The 20000-nt window shown below is 32.0% G+C and overlaps 1 long non-coding RNA gene across 1 annotated transcript in view; it reads right to left on the bottom strand.

Annotated features, from left to right (window-relative positions):
* LOC124419273 overlaps nt 1-365 on the bottom strand; it is a 4653-nt gene extending 4288 nt beyond the window's left edge. Inside the window, exon 1 of the long non-coding RNA XR_006940466.1 lies at nt 125-365. This is a non-coding gene — a long non-coding RNA (uncharacterized LOC124419273). The remainder of the gene's footprint in view (nt 1-124) is intronic.
* Between the last annotated feature and the right edge of the window lie 19635 nt (nt 366-20000).

The raw sequence follows: 20000 nt of genomic DNA, 5'->3' as shown, positions 1-20000 counted from the left end.
GTCATTCCTATATACATATGTCCCATTTTAGGAACATGTAGTATGTTAAGGTTTACGTGGACACACATTCGGTGCACTTGTTCGACACAGAATGATTAAGAATGAAGATTTCTAAACGGCTCACCTGTATCAGTTTCAGTTGCATTTAAAATATGTTCTTTTAAAGAACTTATTTATATCATATTGTTTTATTTAGGCTATTGTTCATGCTGTTAATATTAGCTAAAGTTAATCACTTTGATAATTATCCTAAAAGTGTTGAATAAATTTTACTGTGAAAATGTTTATTTAACTGTCACAATTTGCCCAAATTTGATGTGAAATCACACTTTACTGTTTTTTTATGAACTAATTTATATTATTCTTTAAAACAAAACACTTTGTTTGACACACCACTCTCAACTGTTTGAAATATTTTGTTTTAATCAAAGTAAAACATTTTTTTATTTTGTACGTATGTGTATTGTGATTTCTTATCTCAACATTTTTAATGTGGTTTCAATACAATATTATTAATTATTTTTATACCCACCATCAAAAAAGATGGGGGGGTATATTGATTTTGTCATTCCGTGTGTAACACATCGAAATATTGCTCTAAGACCCCGTAAGATTCTAAAACGATCTAGCCATTTCCGTCCGTCTGTCCGTCTGTCTGTTGTTGGCACGACAGCGATAGGACCATAATTGGCCTTACCCCCCATATAAGGTCCCCTTTAGAAAATTACTAAATAGCTGATAACTGCCTTAAAAATCGGAATATAGCGATGGATTCGACACACATAAGTTTCATGCAAGCCAATATCTCTCAACCAAATTTTATGTATATCGATTCATAATTGTGGATCGGTCCATAATTGACCCTACCTCCCATATAAGGTCCCCTTCAGAAGATGACTTTAATGCTCATTACTGGCCTCAACAAACGAATATAGCCAAAAAATCTTTATGAAATTTTATGTGGATCGGTCCATAATTGACCCTACCCCTCATATAAAGTCCCTCCATATAATTACTATAACGCTCATTACTAGCTTAAAAATACGACTATAGTGATGAAATTTAACAGAAGTAAGTTTTATACTAGCCAAAATCTCTTTACCAAATTTCCCAGAAATAAGTTTTATACTAGGCAATATCTCTCTACCAAATTTTATGTGGATCGGTCCATAGTTGACCTTTCCCCACATATAAGGCCCCCTTCAGAAAACGATTTAACGTTAATTATGGGCGTAAAAATACGAATATAGCGTGAAATTTCACAGAAGTAAGTTTTTCACAAGACAAAATCTCTTTACCAAATTTTATGTGGAACAGGCCTTAATTGACCCTACCGCCAACATAAGGTCCCTATCAGAAAAATACCTTTAGGTCCATTACCGACTTAAAAATACGAGTATATTAATAGAATTCAACTCAATTAAGTTCCTTGCTAGTCAAAAACTCTTAACTTAATTTTATGTGGATCGAGCCTTAATTGACCTACCCCCATATAATGTCCACATCAAAAAATTAATTACTGGGCTAAAAAACAAGTAAAGCGATGAAATTTAATATAAACATGATCTGTAGGAATCAAGATCGTTCTACAAAATTTTACCGAGATCGGTCTATAATTGATGCTACCCTCATATAAGGCCCCTTCAGAAAATTACTTTAAAGTTTAGTACTGGCTTAAAAATACTAGTAGATTTATGAAATTCGACATAAACTAGTTTCGTGTAAGCTAATATCTCTATCTCTTCTAAAGGAACCGAAATCTCTCTATCAATTTTTATGAGAATCAGTCCATAATGACACCACGCCATATAAATTCCGCCCCAGAAAATGACGCAAAAAATACGAATACAGCAATGCAATTCGACATAAAACAATTTTGATTTAAAATCTCTACCATATTTTATGACTTTAATGCTCCTTAATGGCTTCAAAATGCAAGTAGATCGATGAATTTTAAACAAATAAGGAACTGAAATCTTCCAACAGACTTTTATGAGAATTGGTCTATATATGTATGTATAAATAACCCTACTCCCTATAAAAATTAGCACTGTCAATAGTAAAACCCCCATTAATGGACATCTTTCAAATGTTACCCTGATGTTCTCATTAATATCGATATACAATAATAAAATATTCAAAATATCAAAGTTCATTTATATGGCAGTGATTTGATGGTGGGTATAAAAGATTCGGCATAGCCGAATATAACACTCTTACTTGTTAACTTACTTCAAAATACTAAGATTATGAATTAGAATATTTTAGATATTGTAATAGAATAAACGACAACAAACGAGCTACTAGTTTGTTAGTTAGTCGTAACGTTCCAAAACCATCCAAAGTATAACAGAATATGTGAGAGTAATTTAGCTTATAGTCAGAGTAAATCATTGAAGCATTTGTATATGAAAAGCTTGTCGTTGTAAAACTATAATTAGTTATAGTTGCACTGCAAATAAGCAACGTCAGGCATAAAGATAAGTGATTTATTTTTATGTTTGTTTTTCATTTCATTAAAGCTCTTTATTTTGTTACTAGCAACATGTTGCAGCCATTAAGACCAATAAAATAAATAGCGACAATTAAAATTTTGGAAGGTGACCAATATATAGACATACATATATTTAATGTCAGTCTGTTTATCGGAATATGCCCTCTAACAAGTCAATTGAAAACTTTAATAATTTTACTTTTTTCAAAAAAAATTCTGTAAAAAATTTTAGTTTTCTATTATTTTGTCCATTTAAAATTTACTTATTTCTTAAATACATAAAGACGTACAAAAAATAAAAAAGTTGACCGTTAAAATAGAGACATTTACATTATACCCCACAACATTAGGATATTGCGTCTGTTAGCCACTTTTTGTTTGTTTTTATAATGAGTGAAGTGAAAAACAAGTAAGAGTGCTATATTCGGCTGTGCCGAATCTTATATACCCTTTACCATAGTGTATTTTAAACATCTTTTATAAATTTTAATTTTTTCCCCGACTACATTATTATTACATCGAAATCTAAACAAAATGAACAACAACAACGCTAAACGAAATAAAACACAAAATACACAAGACATCTAAAGTTTAGATTGTTTAGATTCTAAACCAACAGACATCTAAACATACATAACGAAAAACAAAAACAAAAGTAACAACGCAATGACGCCAACAGGGTATAAAAATTTAAAAGGTCTTTTGAGAAAATATTCTTTTAATATTTTTATACACTCCACCACCATTAATGATGATGGAGGGTATACATAAGTTTGACATTCATGTTGTAACATCAAGAAATATACATCTGCGGCGCAACAAAGTATATATATTCTTATCAAATTCTATAATTATATATAGTCCTTATCAAATTCTGTGACGATGAAGATATAACCGTGTGTCCGTCTTAATACCCAACTAACTAACCAACCAATTAACTAAGTAACTAACTAACTAACTAACTAACTAACTAACTAACTAACTAACTAACTAACTAACTAACTAACTAAATAACTAACTTACTAACTAACTAACTAACTAACTAACTAACTAACTAACTAACTAACTAACTAACTAACTAACTAACTAACTAACTAACTAACTAACTAACTAACTAACTAACTAACTAACTAACTAACTAACTAACTAACTAAACATATAAGTCCCTTTTTCTCGAAAACGGTAAGAGATACAGAAAAAAAAAACAAAACAAATCTTTTTGTTTTTTGTTTTGTTTTGTTACTTCATACTAAAAACCGACATTTTGAGTGAAAACATGAAAGTCTGACTTTCTCGAAAAAGATAACAGATACAGCAAAAAGAAGCAAAATCTGTGATCACTTTTATTTCATACTAAAACCCGATATTTTGAATGAAAACATTAAAGTCCGTTTTTCTCGAAAACAGTAAGAGATAGAGCAAAAAACAAGCAAAATTACTTTTTATTCATACGGAAAACCCATATTTGGAATGGAAACGTAAAAATCCGTCTCGAAAACGGTAAGAAATACAGCAAAAACAAGCGAAATCTGTGATCACTTTTATTTCATACTAAAACCCGATATTTCGAATGAAAACATAAACGTCCGTTTTTTTCGAAAACAGTAAGAGATACAGCAAAAACAAGCTATATCTGTGATCACTTTTATTTCATACGGAAAACCGATATTTTGAGTGAAGACATACGTTTTTCTCGAAAACGGTAAGAGATACAGCAAAAAGAAGCGAAATCTATGATCACTAAAAACCGATATTTTGAGAGGAAATATAAAAGTCCGTTTTTCTCGAAAAAAGTAAGTAAATCTGTGATCACTTTTATTTCATACTGAAACCCGATATTTTGAGTGAAGTCATAAAAGTCCGTTTTTCTTGAAAACGGTAAGAGATACAGCAAAAACAAGCGAAATCTGTGATCACTTTTATTTCACACTAAAAACCGATATTTTAAGTGGAAACATAAAAGTCAGTTTTTCTCGAAAACGGTAAGAGATACAGCAAAAACAAGCCAAATCTGTGGTCACTTTTATTTCATACGGAAAACCGATATTTATATGTTCTTTCTAGATAACGTGTGAGTAGTTTGAGTTAAAATTTTACTTGTATTTTGTTTTTGTTACAATAACAAAATACAAGTAAAATTTGTACTCAAACTACTCGCTCGGTATCTAGAAACAGCACATTAAAGTGAAAACATAAAAGTCAGTTTTTCTCGAAAACGGCAAGAGATACAGCAAAAACAAGCCAAAGAGTGAAAACATAAAAGTCAGTTTTTCTCGAAAACGGTAAGAGATACAGCAAAAACAAGCCAAATCTGTGATCACTTTTATTTCGTACTAAAATCCGATATTTTGAGTGAAAACATAAAAGTCCGTTTTTCTCGAAAACGGTAAGAGATACAGCAAAAACAAGCCAAATCTGTGATCACTTTTACTTCATACTAAAAACCGATATTTTGAGTAAAAACATAAAAGTCCGTTTTTAGCGAAAACGGTAAGAGATACTACAAAAACAAGCCAAACCTGTGATAACTTTTATTTCATACTAAAAACCGATATTTTGAGTGAAAACATAAAAGTCAGTTTTTCTCGAAAACGGTAGGAGATACAGTAAAAACAAGCCAAATCTGTAAGTGATCACAGATTTGGCTTGTTTTTGCTGTATCTCTTACCGTTTTCGAGAAAAACTGACTTTTGTGTTTTCACTCAAAATATCGGTTTTTAGTATGAAGTAAAAGTGATCAGAGTTTTGGCTTGTTTTTGCTGTATCTCTTACCGTTTTCGGGAAAAACTGACTTTTAAGTTTTCACTCAAAGTGTCCATTTTCCGTATGAAATAAAAGTGATCACAGATTTGGCTTGTTTTTGCTGCATCTCTTATCGTTTTCGAGAAAAACTGACTTTTTTGTTCTCACTCAAAATATCGGTTTTTAGTATGAAATAAAAGTGATCACAGATTTGGCTTGTTTTTGCTGTATCTCTTACCGTTTTCGGGAAAAACTGACTTTTATGTTATCACTCAAAATATCGGTTTTTAGTATGAAATAAAAGTGATCACAGAATTGGATTATTTTTGCTGTATCTCTTACCGTTTTCGAGAAAAACGGACTTTTATGTTTTCACTCAAAATATCGGTTTTTAGTATGAAATAAAAGTGATCACAGATTTGGCTTGTTTTTGCTATATCTCTTACCGTTTTCGAGAAAAACTGACTTTTATGTTTTCATTCAAAATATCCGATTTTAGTATGAAATAAAAGTGATCACAGATTTGGCTTGTTTTTGCTGTATCTCTTACCGTTTTCGAGAAAAACGGACTTTTATGTTTTCACTCAAAATATCGGTTTCCGCATGAAATAAAAGTGATCACAGATTTGGCTTGTTTTTGCTGTATCTCTTACCGTGTTCGAAAAAAACGGACTTTTATGTTTTCACTCAAAATATCGGTTTTCCGCATGAAATAAAAGTGATCACAGATTTGGCTTGTTTTTGCTGTATCTCTTACCGTTTTCGAGAAAAACTGACTTTTATGTTTTCACTTTAAATATCGGATTTTAGTATGAAATAAAAGTGATCACAGATTTGGCTTGTTTTTGCTGTATCTCTTACCGTTTTCGAGAAAAACGGACTTTTATGTTTTCACTCAAAATATCGGATTTTAGTACGAAATAAAAGTGATCACAGATTTGGTTTTATTTTGCTGTATATCTTACCGTTTTCGAGAAAAACGGACTTTCATGTTTTCACTGAAAATATCTGTTTTCCGTATGAAATAAAATTGATCACAGATTTGGCTTGTTTTTGCTGTATCTCTTACCGTTTTCGAGAAAAACTGACTTTTATGTTTTCACTCAAAGTATCGATTTTCCGTATAAAATAAAAGTGATCACAGATTTCGCTTCTTTTTGCTGTATCTCTTACCGTTTTCGAGAAAAACTGACTTTTATGTTTTCACTCAAAGTATCGGTTTTCCGTATGAAATAAAAGTGATCACAGATATGGCTTGTTTTTGCTGTATCTCTTACCGTTTTCGAGAAAAACTGACTTTTATGTTTTCACTCAAAGTATCGGATTTTGGTATGAAATAAAAGTGATCACAGATTTGGTTTGTTTTTGCTGTATCTCCTACCGTTTTCGAGAAAAACGGACTTTTATGTTTTCACTCAAAATATCGGTTTTTAGTATGAAATAAAAGTGATCACAGAATTGGCTTGTTTTTGCTGTATCTCTTACCGTTTTCGAGAAAAACGGACTTTTATGTTTTCACTCAAAATATCGGTTTTTAGTATGAAATAAATGTGATCACAGATTTGGTTTGTTTTTGCTGTATCTCTTACCGTTTTCGAGAAAAACGGACTTTTATGTTTTCACTCAAAATATCGGTTTTTAGTATGAAATAAAAGAGTCCGTTTTTCTCGAAAACAGTAAGAGATACAGCAAAAACAAGCAAAATCTGTGATCACGTTTATTTCATACTAAAAACCGATATTTTGAGTGAAAACATAAAAGTCCTTTTTTCTCGAAAACGGTAAGAGATACAGAAAAAACAAGCCAAATCTGTGATCAATTTTATTTCATACTAAAAACCGATATTTTGAGTGAAAACGTAAAAGTCAGTTTTTCTCGAAAACGCTAAGAGATACAGTAAAAACAAGCCAAATCTGTGATCACTTTTATTTCATACTAAAAACCGATATTTTGAGTGAAAACATAAAAGTCAGTTTTTCTCGAAAACGGTAAGAGATACAGCAAAAACAAGCCAAATCTGTGATCACTTTTATTTCATACTAAAAACCGATATTTTGAGTGAAAACATAAAAGTCAGTTTTTCTCGAAAACGGTAAGAGATACAGCAAAAACAAGCCAAATCTGTAATCACTTTTATTTCATACTAAAATCCGATATTTTGAGTGAAAACATAAAAGTCAGTTTTTCTCGAAAACGGTTAGAGATACAGCAAAAACAAGCCAAATCTGTGATCACTTTTTTTTCATACTAAAATCCGATATTTTGAGTGAAAACATAAAAGTCCGTTTTTCTCGAAAACGCCAAATCTGTGATCACTTTTATTTCATACTAAAAACCGATATTTGGAGTGAAAGCATAAAAGTCTGTTTTTCTCGACATACAGCAAAGACAGGCCAAATCTGTAATCACTTTTATTTCATACTAAAAACCGATATTTTGAATGAAGACATAAAAGTCCGTTTTTCTCGAAAGCGGTTAGAGATACAGCAAAAACAAGCCAAATTTATGATTACTTTTATTTCATACGGAAAACCGATATTTTGAGTGAAAACATAAAAGTCCGTTTTTCTCGAAAACAGTAAGAGATACAGCACTTTATTCCATACTAAAACCAGATATTTTAAAGAAAACATAAAGTACGTTTCTCTCGAAAACGGTAAAAGATACAGCAAAAATAAACGAAATCTGTGATCACTTTAATTTCATAATAAAGACCGATATTTTTAATGAAAACATAAAAGTCCGTTTTTTCTCGAAAACGGTAAGAGATAAAGCAAAAACAAACTAAATCTGTGATCCCTTCTATTTCTAAAAACCAGGGAATGTGATCATTGTAATCATGAGTTTTATAAAAACAAGTTAGAGTGCAATATTCGGCTGTACCGAGTCTTAAATACCCTCTACCAGCAAGCTTCTTCTTATTAAACCCCATTTAACTATCTAATTTTTAGAAAACTAGACAAAAGTTTTTTCTGTAATGAGGGTACTAACATTTATTTATGGGTGGAACAAATTTTGATTAGGCCCAACAAAATTTAGATTGAGTTTCGGTTGTGGACTTCGTACGGATGCAATGACTTATTATGGAAAGATCATGCAGATGACAAAGAATTAGGAAAAATTATTTACAAACATATTTTTGAAAACTATTTTTCCGACATTAGTATTTATAATGTACCAAATTTGTTTGAGTGATTTTTGAAACGAACTATCTATACACAAAACATACTCATGTCGAATTTTATCGATTTATTATCATTTAATAGTGAACTATGTGATATTCAGTGATTTTCAGAAATGCGTATTTATATTAAATTTTATCCCGAAAACTTTGATTGTCAATATGCGTTTAAGTATTTTTCGAAAAAGGACCTTATATTGAGTTGTGACCAATTATGGACCAACTAGAAAAAATTTCGTATAATGATTTACATATGTGCATACATAATAAATTTTAGTAAAATTTTACGCTAATTGCTTTATTATTTAATTAAATATGTGCGTTTAAGTGATTCTCAGAAGTGGACCTTATATGGGAGCTATGGCCAATAATAAACCGATCCGAGAAAAATTTGGTAGAATGGTTTACATATACACAAAACATACTTTTGTTGAGTTTTATCTCGATAACGAAATGATTACATTTAATAAAATATATGCTTTTAAGTGAATTTCGGAAGTGGACCTTATATGGGATCTACGACCAATTATGGCCCTATCCGGAAAAAATTTTTGTAGGCTGATTTATATATAAACAAAATGTTTTTGTGTCGAATTTTATCCAAATAGTACATTTTATGCACATTTTACTGACAACGTTGCAAGATCTGACAACCGTGTATCATAACTTTTAATTTTCTCTTATGAATATTATCAAAGTTCTAAAAATAATTTTATTTTATAAGCAAAAAAATAAAAGTCAACAAATATATTTATTATTTTCTAAGTGAAAAATAAAAATCTGAAAATAACTGTTATTTTGTGAACGAAATAAAAACATCACATAATAACTATTATTTTCTAAGCGAAAAATAAAACTCCCATAACAACTGTTTATTCTCTGAACAAAAAACAAAACTCAGAAAATAATCATTATTTGTTGAGTTTTTTAATAAAAATTAAAAAATAAAAATCATTTCATGATTTTTTTTCTCTAGGAAATTTATCAATAACAATTATTTGCAATCCCCGATTTTTACTCATATCTTCGTTATTTATGGGCCGATTGGGATTTTTTAAATAGCGTTCTTTTCGATCGTATTTCCGATAGATTTATTAAAAATTAGGATCTCGCAAATATCTGGGTTTTCTGGAAACTGATTTCAACATACACACAGACAGGCAGGCAGACGGATGCGGCTAAATCAACTCCGCTATCTATAGGGATCCAGAATATATATATATACTCTATAGTGTCGGAAAATTATATTAAAGAAATTACATATGGAATGGTAATCTTATATATACCCTTCTCACGTCCCCCCGGTGGCATGTTACCTTGGTGAGACCTCCGCCTTGGAGTTATTGCAATCCCGGGGTATAAAGAGGTGGCCAATACCTCCAGTCTGGCCGGGACTGAAAAATTGGTTACAGTCTACTGCTTGGCTTAGTCCTACCTACCACTACGGGTGGCCAGTTGCCCGCAGGACTATGTCTTGGCTGGTCAGTTGGTTGAGGTTCCTTCGGAATCCACGTAGTGCCTGTGGTTTAAACCCAAATTTGCGGGGAGAGTAAGTGGCGGTTAAATTAGTCAATATTTTGGGATAAGTTCGATGCTGTTGCCGAAAACAACAGGTACCCCACAGAGGAGTGACTGTGGGACTAAGCATTGGAAATGAGTTGTTATTAATTGTACGGGATGAATGTGAGGTTCGGCGCACAACCCACCCGTCTACCTAATGAATGTGTCGTATGTTTTTCTTTTATGAATGTGTCGTATGAATGAGTTGTGTTTTGGGTTGAATGATGATGGATGAAAGGTATCATATACATATGATACCATTGAATTTTCCTTCTTGTCCAGATATGTTCAAAGTATACTCTGTTCATATTAGAATTACCACAGTGTGTCCCTGTGAGTAAGAATAATGTCTTCGGCTTATTGATGGTTCGTACTTCGGTCCATCGGTTACGTCTCTAGGTACTGTTGCCGAATCAACAGAGGCCATCCAATGGTAAGAGATTAGATAGCTCGTGTACTACAGCAATGTACTTGTGCGTGGACCGGTCAAAGCCAATGTATAAAAATTGCCACCTGCGTTCTTCATTGAAGAAGAACAAAGGGGGGATGCTTCACGAATGTGAAGGGTATAAAAACTAAATTCCAATTTCATTTGCTTTTTCGAATTTCATCGTCTTTTCAATACTTTATTTCTTATATATGCATATGAATGCTTTTGATGTTTCGGAGATATGTGACATTAAATACTTACTTTGTATGTGGGCGTCTCACCACGTATACTTGAAATTCTTAAACAAAAGGTAGCCTATAGTTTCTTAAATACATACCGAAAATTTTATGAAAATCGTTTTAAGTGTTTAGCTATATATATAGTCCAAACAAATACACATATATACATACAAACACACATTCATTTTTATACCCACCATCAAAAAAGATGGGGGGTATATTGATTTTGTCATTCCGTGAGTAACACATCGAAATATTGGTTTAAGACCCCATAGAGTATATATATTCTGGGACCTCGTAAGATTCTAAGACGATCTAGCCATGTCCGTCCGTCTGTCCGTCTGTCTGTTCTTGGCACGATAGCGTCCACAAAATAAGAGATATTGAGATGAAATTTTCCCAAAATATATTTTATTGATCAGAAATGTTTGGTATTGAAAATGGGCAAAATCGGTCAACGATTTCACATAGCCCCCATACAACTGTACCCCCCGGAATATTGTATAAATAGCTTTAAATATTCACAAATTCGTTGTTTATGAAGCAAATACCATAAAATTTCGCATAGGTCAGTTTTTTGACGTCTGAAAAATATTTCTGCATTATGGCGGACATAGGACCACAATTGGCCCTACCCCCCATATAAGGTCCCCTTTAGAAAATGACTAAATAGCTGACTACTGGCTTAAAAATGGGAATATAGCGATGAAATTTGACACACATAAGTTTCATGCAAGTCAATATCTTTCAACCAAAATTTATGTATATCGGTCCATAATTGACCCTAGCCAAATCTGTGATCACTTTATTTCAAACCAAAAACCGAAAACCAAGCGAAATCTGTGATCATTTTTATTTCATACTAAAAACCGATATTTTGAGTGAAAACATAAAAGTCCGTTTTTCTCGAAAACGTTAAGAGATACAGCAAAAACAAACCAAATCTGTGATCACTTTTATTTCATACTAAAAACCGATATTTTGAGTGAAAACATAAAAGTCCGTTTTTCTCGAAAACGGTAAGAGATACAGCAAAAACAAACCAAATCTGTGATCACTTTTATTTCATACTAAAATCCGATATTTTGAGTGAAAACATAAAAGTCAGTTTTTCTCGAAAACGAAATAAAAGTGATCACTTTTATTTCATAAAAGTGATCACTTTCATTTCATACTAAAAACCGATATTTTGAGTGAAAACATAAAAGTCCGTTTTTCTCGAGAACGGTAAGAGTACAGCAAAAAGAAGCCAAATCTGTGATCACTTTTATTTCATACTAAAAACCGATATTTTGAGTGAAAACATAAAAGTCCGTTTTTCTCGAAAACGGTAAGAGATACAGCAAAAACAAGCCAAATCTGTGATCACTTTTATTTCATATTAAAAACCGATATTTTAAATGAAAACATAAAAGTCCGTTTTTCTCGAAAACGGTACGAGATACAGCAAAAAGAAGCGAAATCTGTGATCACTTTTATTTCATACTAAAAACCGATATTTTGAGTGAAAACATAAAAGTCAGTTTTTCTCGAAAACGGTAAGAGATACAGCAAAAACAAGCCAAATCTGTGATCACTTTTATTTCATACTAAAAACCGATATTTTGAGTGAAAACATAAAAGTCCGTTTTTCTCGAAAACGGTTCGAGATACAGCAAAAAGAAGCGAAATCTGTAAACACTTTTATTTCATACTAAAAACCGATATTCTGAAAGAAAACATAAATGTCAGTTTTTCTCGAAAACGGTAAGAGATACAGCAAAACCAAGCCAAATCTGTGATCACTTTTATTTCATACTAAAAACCGATATTTTGAGTGAGAACAAAAAAGGCCGTTTTTCACAAAAACGGTAAGAGATACAGCAAAAACAAGCCAAATCTGTGATCACTTTTATTTCGTACTAAAATCCGATATTTTGAGTGAAAACATAAAAGTCAGTTTTTCTCGAAAACGGTAAGAGATACAGCAAAAACAAGCCAAATCTGTGATCACTTTTATTTCGTACTAAAATCCGATATTTTGAGAAAAACATAAAAGTCCGTTTTTCTCGAAAACGGTAAGAGATACAGCAAAAACAAGCCAAATCTGTGATCACTTTTATTTCATACTAAAAACCGATATTTTGAGTGAGAACAAAAAAGTCCGTTTTTCTCAAAAACGGTAAGAGATACAGCAAAAACAAACCAAATCTGTGATCACTTTTATTTCGTACTAAAATCCGATATTTTGAGTGAAAACATAAAAGTCAGTTTTTCTCGAAAACGGTTCGAGATACAGCAAAAAGAAGCGAAATCTGTAAACACTTTTATTTCATACTAAAAACCGATATTCTGAGTGAAAACATAAAAGTCAGTTTTTCTCGAAAACGGTAAGAGATACAGCAAAACCAAGCCAAATCTGTGATCACTTTTATTTCATACTAAAAACCGATATTTTGAGTGAGAACAAAAAAGTCCGTTTTTCACAAAAACGGTAAGAGATACAGCAAAACCAAGCCAAATCTGTCATCACTTTTATTTCGTACTAAAATCCGATATTTTGAGTGAAAACATAAAAGTCCGTTTTTCACAAAAACGGTAAGAGATACAGCAAAAACAAGCCAAATCTGTGATCACTTTTATTTCGTACTAAAATCCGATATTTTGAGTGAAAACATAAAAGTCAGTTACGGTTAGCCAGTTGCCCGCAGGACTATGTCCTGGCTGAGGTACCACGTAGTGGCTGTGGTTTAAACCCAAATTCGCGGGGAGAGTAAGTGACGGTTAAAAGACTGATGCATGATAATAGTCAATATTTTGGGATAAGTTCGGTGCTGTTGCCGAAAACAACTGATACTCCCGCAGATGGAGTGGCTGTGGGACTAAGGGTTGGAAATGAGTTGGTATTAATTAAATTAAAGATACGGGATGAATGTGAGGTTCGGCGGGCCTTATACCACCCGTCTACCTAATAATTGTGTCGTATGTTTTTCTCTTATGAAGGTGTCATATAAATGGAATGGGTGTGGGTTGAATGATGATGGATGAAAGGTATAACATATGATACCATTGAATTTTCCTTCCTTGTCCACATATGTTCAGAGTATGTATACTCTGTTCATACAGGAAATTACCACAGTGTGTCCCTGTGAGTAAGAACAATGTCTTCGGCTTATTGATCATTCTTCGGTCCACCGGTTACGTCTCTGTGTGCTGTTGCCGAATCAACAGAGGCCATCCAATGGTCAGAGATTAGATAGCTCGAGTACTCCAGCAAAGTACTTGTGCCTGGACCGGTCAAAGCCAATGTACAAAAATTGCCACCTGAGTTCTTCATTGAAGAACAAAAGGGAGTCTACCCAGTGGATGAAAAACACCACCGTGAGATAAGGCCGTCAAGGCAGGTGCACACGTTAAAATTCTCGACAGTCAGTCATACCCTTCTCATGAAGGTTTCTTCGTCTTTTCGTATGTATGTATGTATGTATGTATGTATGTATGTATGTATGTATGTATGTATGTATGTATGTATGTATGTATAAATACCCCTACTCGCTATAAAAATTAGCACTGTCAGTAGTAAAACCCCCATTAATGGACCTCTTTCAAATATTACCCAGATGTTCTCATTAATATCGATATATAATAATAAAATATTCAAAATATCAAAGTTCATTTATATAACAGTGATTTGATGGTGGGTATAAAAGATTCGGCATAGCCGAATATAACACTCTTACTTGTTATATATACAGATTGACCAAAACTTTCCCATTAATAAATTATATGTGGTTGCAAATGTTGCTGTCATTACAAACAGTTTTTGCAACGAATTACATCCATAATAAAAACTTATTTATTTGTTGTTGTTTTGGTGTTGTTGTCAACACTTGCTGCAGGAATTGAAATGACAAATTAGTTTTAATTTTGTTGGTTTGTTATTAGTTTTACACAAAAAGTTTGTCATTATAATGCACAACACTAGTATAATATGGGTTTGTATTTATGTGTGTAAATTACTATTTTATTATTAACTGATTGTCAACATTAGCAGTTTTTCACATATTCTCAATCACTGATATTCTATCAGACTGACACGACGTATACGTTATGTATCGTTATACAAAATAAGGTATACGTTTCATGTTACAGACGTTGGCGCCTAACTTATAATATTTATGAATGAAAGAAGTTTTTATTATTAAGAATAAAATTTTAATTTAATTATAAACGAATAAATTTGTCAACATTAGGATCACATTAATAAGAAGCAAGATAAGTATAAGTGTAAATTTAAACTTATAAGAATTTTTCTTCATTCTTATTGCTAAGTTTTTATTTAGCGGATTTTAAATTAAATTAAATAAAACCTTAAAAAATTGTTTACATGACACAAATAATGTTATATTTAATTTCAATTTCTTAAAATATTACATTTAATTACAAAAAATCCTTGTTAAACTGCAGCAGACATTTAGCAATTATATGATGAAGGAAACAAGCTGAAAAAATCGTGAATAGATATACAAACCACAAAACATTTTAAAACCGCAAAAGTTTTCTTCATGTTTATCTACTTTTCTTATTTTGTTTTTAGTTCTTTTTATGAAGTTGAAATTCTAATCCAATAGTGAGTAAAATTTACTTCAGAAGAAATAAACTGACAAATAAACACCTGTATAAAGTATTTACTTGTGATACTTTTCTTTATTTGTTTAAAACAAATAAAACAGAGATACTCAACATGTTAAAAAATTGCGCCTTTATAAACATACATGCATACAAATACAAGTTAAAGTAAAACTCCACTAAATAAATAAACTGTTTTTCTAAAATTTTATCACATTAGCAGACAAACACTTACATACATATGTACATTAGGGTGATTCCAAAATAGATGTGGCTGATGTTTCTACCGAAAATTAAAGTTTAGTTAATATTTAATGAGTTGGATCAAAAGATAATAATTTGCGAAAAATCATAAAAACCTCAAAAGTTCTTTATACTAAGATACAGGTCAAGCAATTTTGACGTCAGCACAAAAAATTTAAAAAAATATATTTTAGAATCAATTAAACTTTAATTTTATTTAGAAACATTTACCCCCTATTTTTTCCTTCATACCAACGGTGCCACCTTAATGTACATATATAATTAAGTATACTTTTGTATACATATTCGTACATATCCTTTTGTAGTATATACTGATAGTATTCATTTTAATTAAAATATTCCTCTCTAGAAGATAAATACAGAGGTCTTTTCTGAGTAATTAAAATATAAAAAAATTCCCAGCAAAAACTAAAATTTCCACTGCTTATTCATTAGAATTGTAACTTATTACTTTTATCTCTTGCACCAGCAATTAGAGAATGACTCCTACTCGTGATGAATTTCTTGGGCATTGACAGTTAACTAACGAACAAGAAGTCCAGGTTCGTATTCTGCGTAAGCAACCTGCCACATGTAAGGTTCACATCATATGGGTACCTGCCTACTCGGGAGTAGTCGATAACGAAAGGGCGAATATAATAGCTTTAAAGGAAAGGAAGTTCGAGGCAGTTAACCTGACAAACGCAAAACCATTCAATTGAATAAAAGCTGAACTAAAAATATGGGTGATAGAATCCTATAAGGTCTCTTGGAATAATGAAACAGTGGGTAGAATCACAAAGATTCTATAAGGTGACCCTGATGAGAGCAAGACGAAAAATCTTCTCAAAATGAGCAAGTCTGAAGTTAGTATGAAGGTATTCTGGGTGGACACAGAGGATTATGAGCACATTTATGCAAAATTGGACATGCGGTTTCAGACGTATGTAGAACATGTAGAGAGGACAGTGACAGTGGAGTCACTGTGGAGTCACGACGAATGGCTGGCTACTGCCAGCCATTCGTCGAAGTTAAATCCAAGTATCTTAGAAGTGATGTTATTCCGGAAATAACAATCCTGACTAACACTGATTAGAAGATTTTTGGGAATTACGTTCAGCATTTGAAGAGGCCTCAACAACAGCCGTGTTTCTCAACATATTTATTGCAGTGAGTCAACATTTAAATGTTTATATATACTAGTTATGATCTCTTAATTTAACAAGTTGCTACCTCACTCTTATACTAATTAATACTAAGAAACAAAAAATCCAAGTTCAGAAACATTTTAGCAACAATTAATGTTGAAGAATCTTTTTTTTAAACAAGTAAGAGTGCTATATTCGGCTGTGCCGAATCTTATATACCCTTCACCATAGTGTATTTTAAAACGTAATTGATCTTACAGTCTAGTTAATAAAAACATTAAAAAATTTGAGTCGATTTAAGCCGAATGTTTCGGCGGCGGCTCAAGCAACTAAATATAGTTCGGCGTCGGGTAAGCTCCCACTCGAAGTAAACATTGACGAGACGTAGATTTTGTTTTTGTTTATCGTAAAAAAATTGTTTCGAAAAGCACTTGGAAAAAAATTGTGTTAGTTTTAAATTTCAAACTTACATTATTCGCATAAAAATTATTGTACAATAACTCACAATCTACTCTCATATAATTGAAAACGTTTTAAATACTTTTTTTCTATTCTATTCATTAAAAATATATTTGCAAAACAAAAGGGAAAATTATTTTATTTTAACAAAAAATGCAAATCATATTTTTATGCTGTATATTTTTTGTATGTTTGGATTCCAAACATACAAAAAAAAATACCCAGCAGAATAAAACCAAATACATCTACACACACACATGTACATCTTTTTCTATATACAGTTGCTTTTTAACAATTGCTTTTTTAAACAATTTTTTGATGAAATTTTTCAGAGGTTATCTCGGATTTTTGCTCATATCTCCGTTATTTACCGACCGATTTTGCTGATTTTAAATAGCGATCTTCTCGAAAGCATGTTTAATAGAAATATTGAAGATTCGGATCTCGCCGATATCTGGGGTCCTCTAAAAACTGATTTCAAACAGACAGACGGAGAGACAGACAGACGGACAGGGATTAATCGACTCTGCAATCTATAAGGAATAAGAATATATATACTTTATAGGGTCGGTAAATTATATTATAGAAATTACAAACGGAATGACAAACTTATATATAGGATATAAAAATGTATATACACGTTTTTATAACCTACACCACTTAGTGGGGGAGTATATTGGGTTTGCGCTGATGTTTGTAACATAGAAAAATATTCGTCCAATACCCACCATAAAGTATACCAATCGGCTTAGAATCATTTTCTAAATCGATTAAGCTATGTCGCCGGCTGGCTGTCCATGTAAACCTTGTGCGCAAGGTACATGCCGCAATTTTGAAGATAATTAGATGAAATTTGGCACACCCGCCTCTTTTGGCCCAGGGACGAAGCCTATTGAAAATGGTTAAAATCGGTATATAATATTCGACTAGCCCCCATACAACCGTACCCCCAAATAAGGCCTTTTGGCTTACAGTTAATTTAAATGATCTATTATGTTAACAAAAGTCGACAAAACTTAGTTTTATAGAACTTTAAATGACCCGATCATTACACATTTTTGTAATGATCGGGCTTCATTTGATCCTATCCCCCATACAAACTCCCCTTCAGAAAATGACTTAAAGGTCAAAATTCACTTACAAACACTATTAACACTTTTAAATTCTGCATAAAATATTACTGAAGAAGACTTAACTCACCCTACCAACATTTTTAAGGATAGGGCTATATTTTGCCCTACTCCCCTTTGAACCCTCTTTTTTTTGCAAAAATAAAAGTAAAAACAAGTATTCGGCTATGCCGAATCTTTTATACCCACCATCAAATCACTGATATATAAATTAACTTTGATATTTTGAATATTTTTATTATTATATATCGATATTAAAAGAACATCAGGGTAACATTTGGAAGAGGTCCATTGATGGGGGTTTTACTATTGACAGTGCTAATTTTTATAGCGAGTAGGGGTATTTATACATACATATATGGACCAATTCTCATAAAAGTCTGTTGGAAGATTTCAGTTCCTTATTGGTTTAAAATTTCATCGATCTACTTGTATTTTGAAGCCATTAAGGAGCATTTAAGTCATAAAATATTGTAGTGAGAGTTTAAATCAACAAATGTTTTATGTCGAGTTGCATTGCGGTATTCGTATTTTTCGCGTCATTTCTGGGGCGGAATTTATATGGGGGACTGATTCTCATAAAAATTGATAGAGAGATTTCGGTTCCTATAAAAGGGATAGAGATATTAGCTTACACGAAACTAGTTTATGTCGAATTTCATAAATCTACTAGTATTTTTAAGCCAGTACTGAGCTTTAAAGACATTTCCTGAAGGGGCATTATATGGGGGTAGCGTCAATTATAGACCGATCTCCGTAAAATTTTGTAGAACGATCTTAGTTCCTACAGGATTATATCGAATTTCATCGATTTAATCGTTTTTTATTGCTTTACTCGTTTTTTTTGATGGGGACATTATATGGGGGTAGGTCAATTAAGGCTCGATCCACATATAAGTTTTTGGCAAGAAACTTAATTGAGTCGAATTTTATTACTATACTCGTATTTTTAAGCCAGTAATAGGCCTTAAAGTATTTTCTGATAGGGACCTTATGTTGCGGTTAGGGTCAATTAAGGCCTGTTCCACATAAAATTTGGTAAAGAGATTTTGGCTTGTGAAAAACTTCTGTGAAATTTCATCGCTATACTCGTATTTTTAAGGCAGTAAGAAGCATAAAAGTAGTTTTATGGAGGGGACCTTATATGGGGGGTAGGGTCAATTATAGGCCGATCCACATAAAATTTGGTGGAAAGGTTTTGGTTCCTAAGATACATACTTATGTCAAATTTCTTCGATATATTAGTATTTTAACGCCCATAATTAACGTTAAAGTCGTTTTCTGAAGGGGGCCTTATATGGGGGGAAGGGTCAATTGTGAATCGATCCACATAAAATTTGGAAAATTTTGACTTGTATAAATCTTACTTCTGTGTAATTTCATTGCTTTAATCCGATTTTTAAGCCAGTAATGAGCATAAAAAAAATTTATGGGGGACTTCTTATGGGGGGTAGGGTCAACTATGGACCGATCCACATAAAATTTGGTAGAGAGATATTGCCTAGTATAAAACTTATTTCTTGGAAATTTGGTAAAGAAATTTTGACTAGTATAAAACTTACTTCTGATAAATTTCATCGCTTTAGTCGTATTTTTAAGCAAGTAATGAGCGTTATAGTAATTTTATAGAAGGTCTTTATATGAGGGGTAGGGTCAAATATGGACCGATCCACATACAATTTCATAAAGATTTTTGGCTTATATCAAATTTCATCGCTATATTCGTTTGTTTAAGCCAGTAATGAGCGTTTAAGTCATTTTTGAAG

The sequence above is a fragment of the Lucilia cuprina genome, chromosome 2 (assembly GCF_022045245.1).
Source record: "Lucilia cuprina isolate Lc7/37 chromosome 2, ASM2204524v1, whole genome shotgun sequence".
Lineage (NCBI taxonomy): Eukaryota > Metazoa > Arthropoda > Insecta > Diptera > Calliphoridae > Lucilia > Lucilia cuprina.
This window is presented reverse-complemented; position numbering and strand designations above follow the sequence as displayed.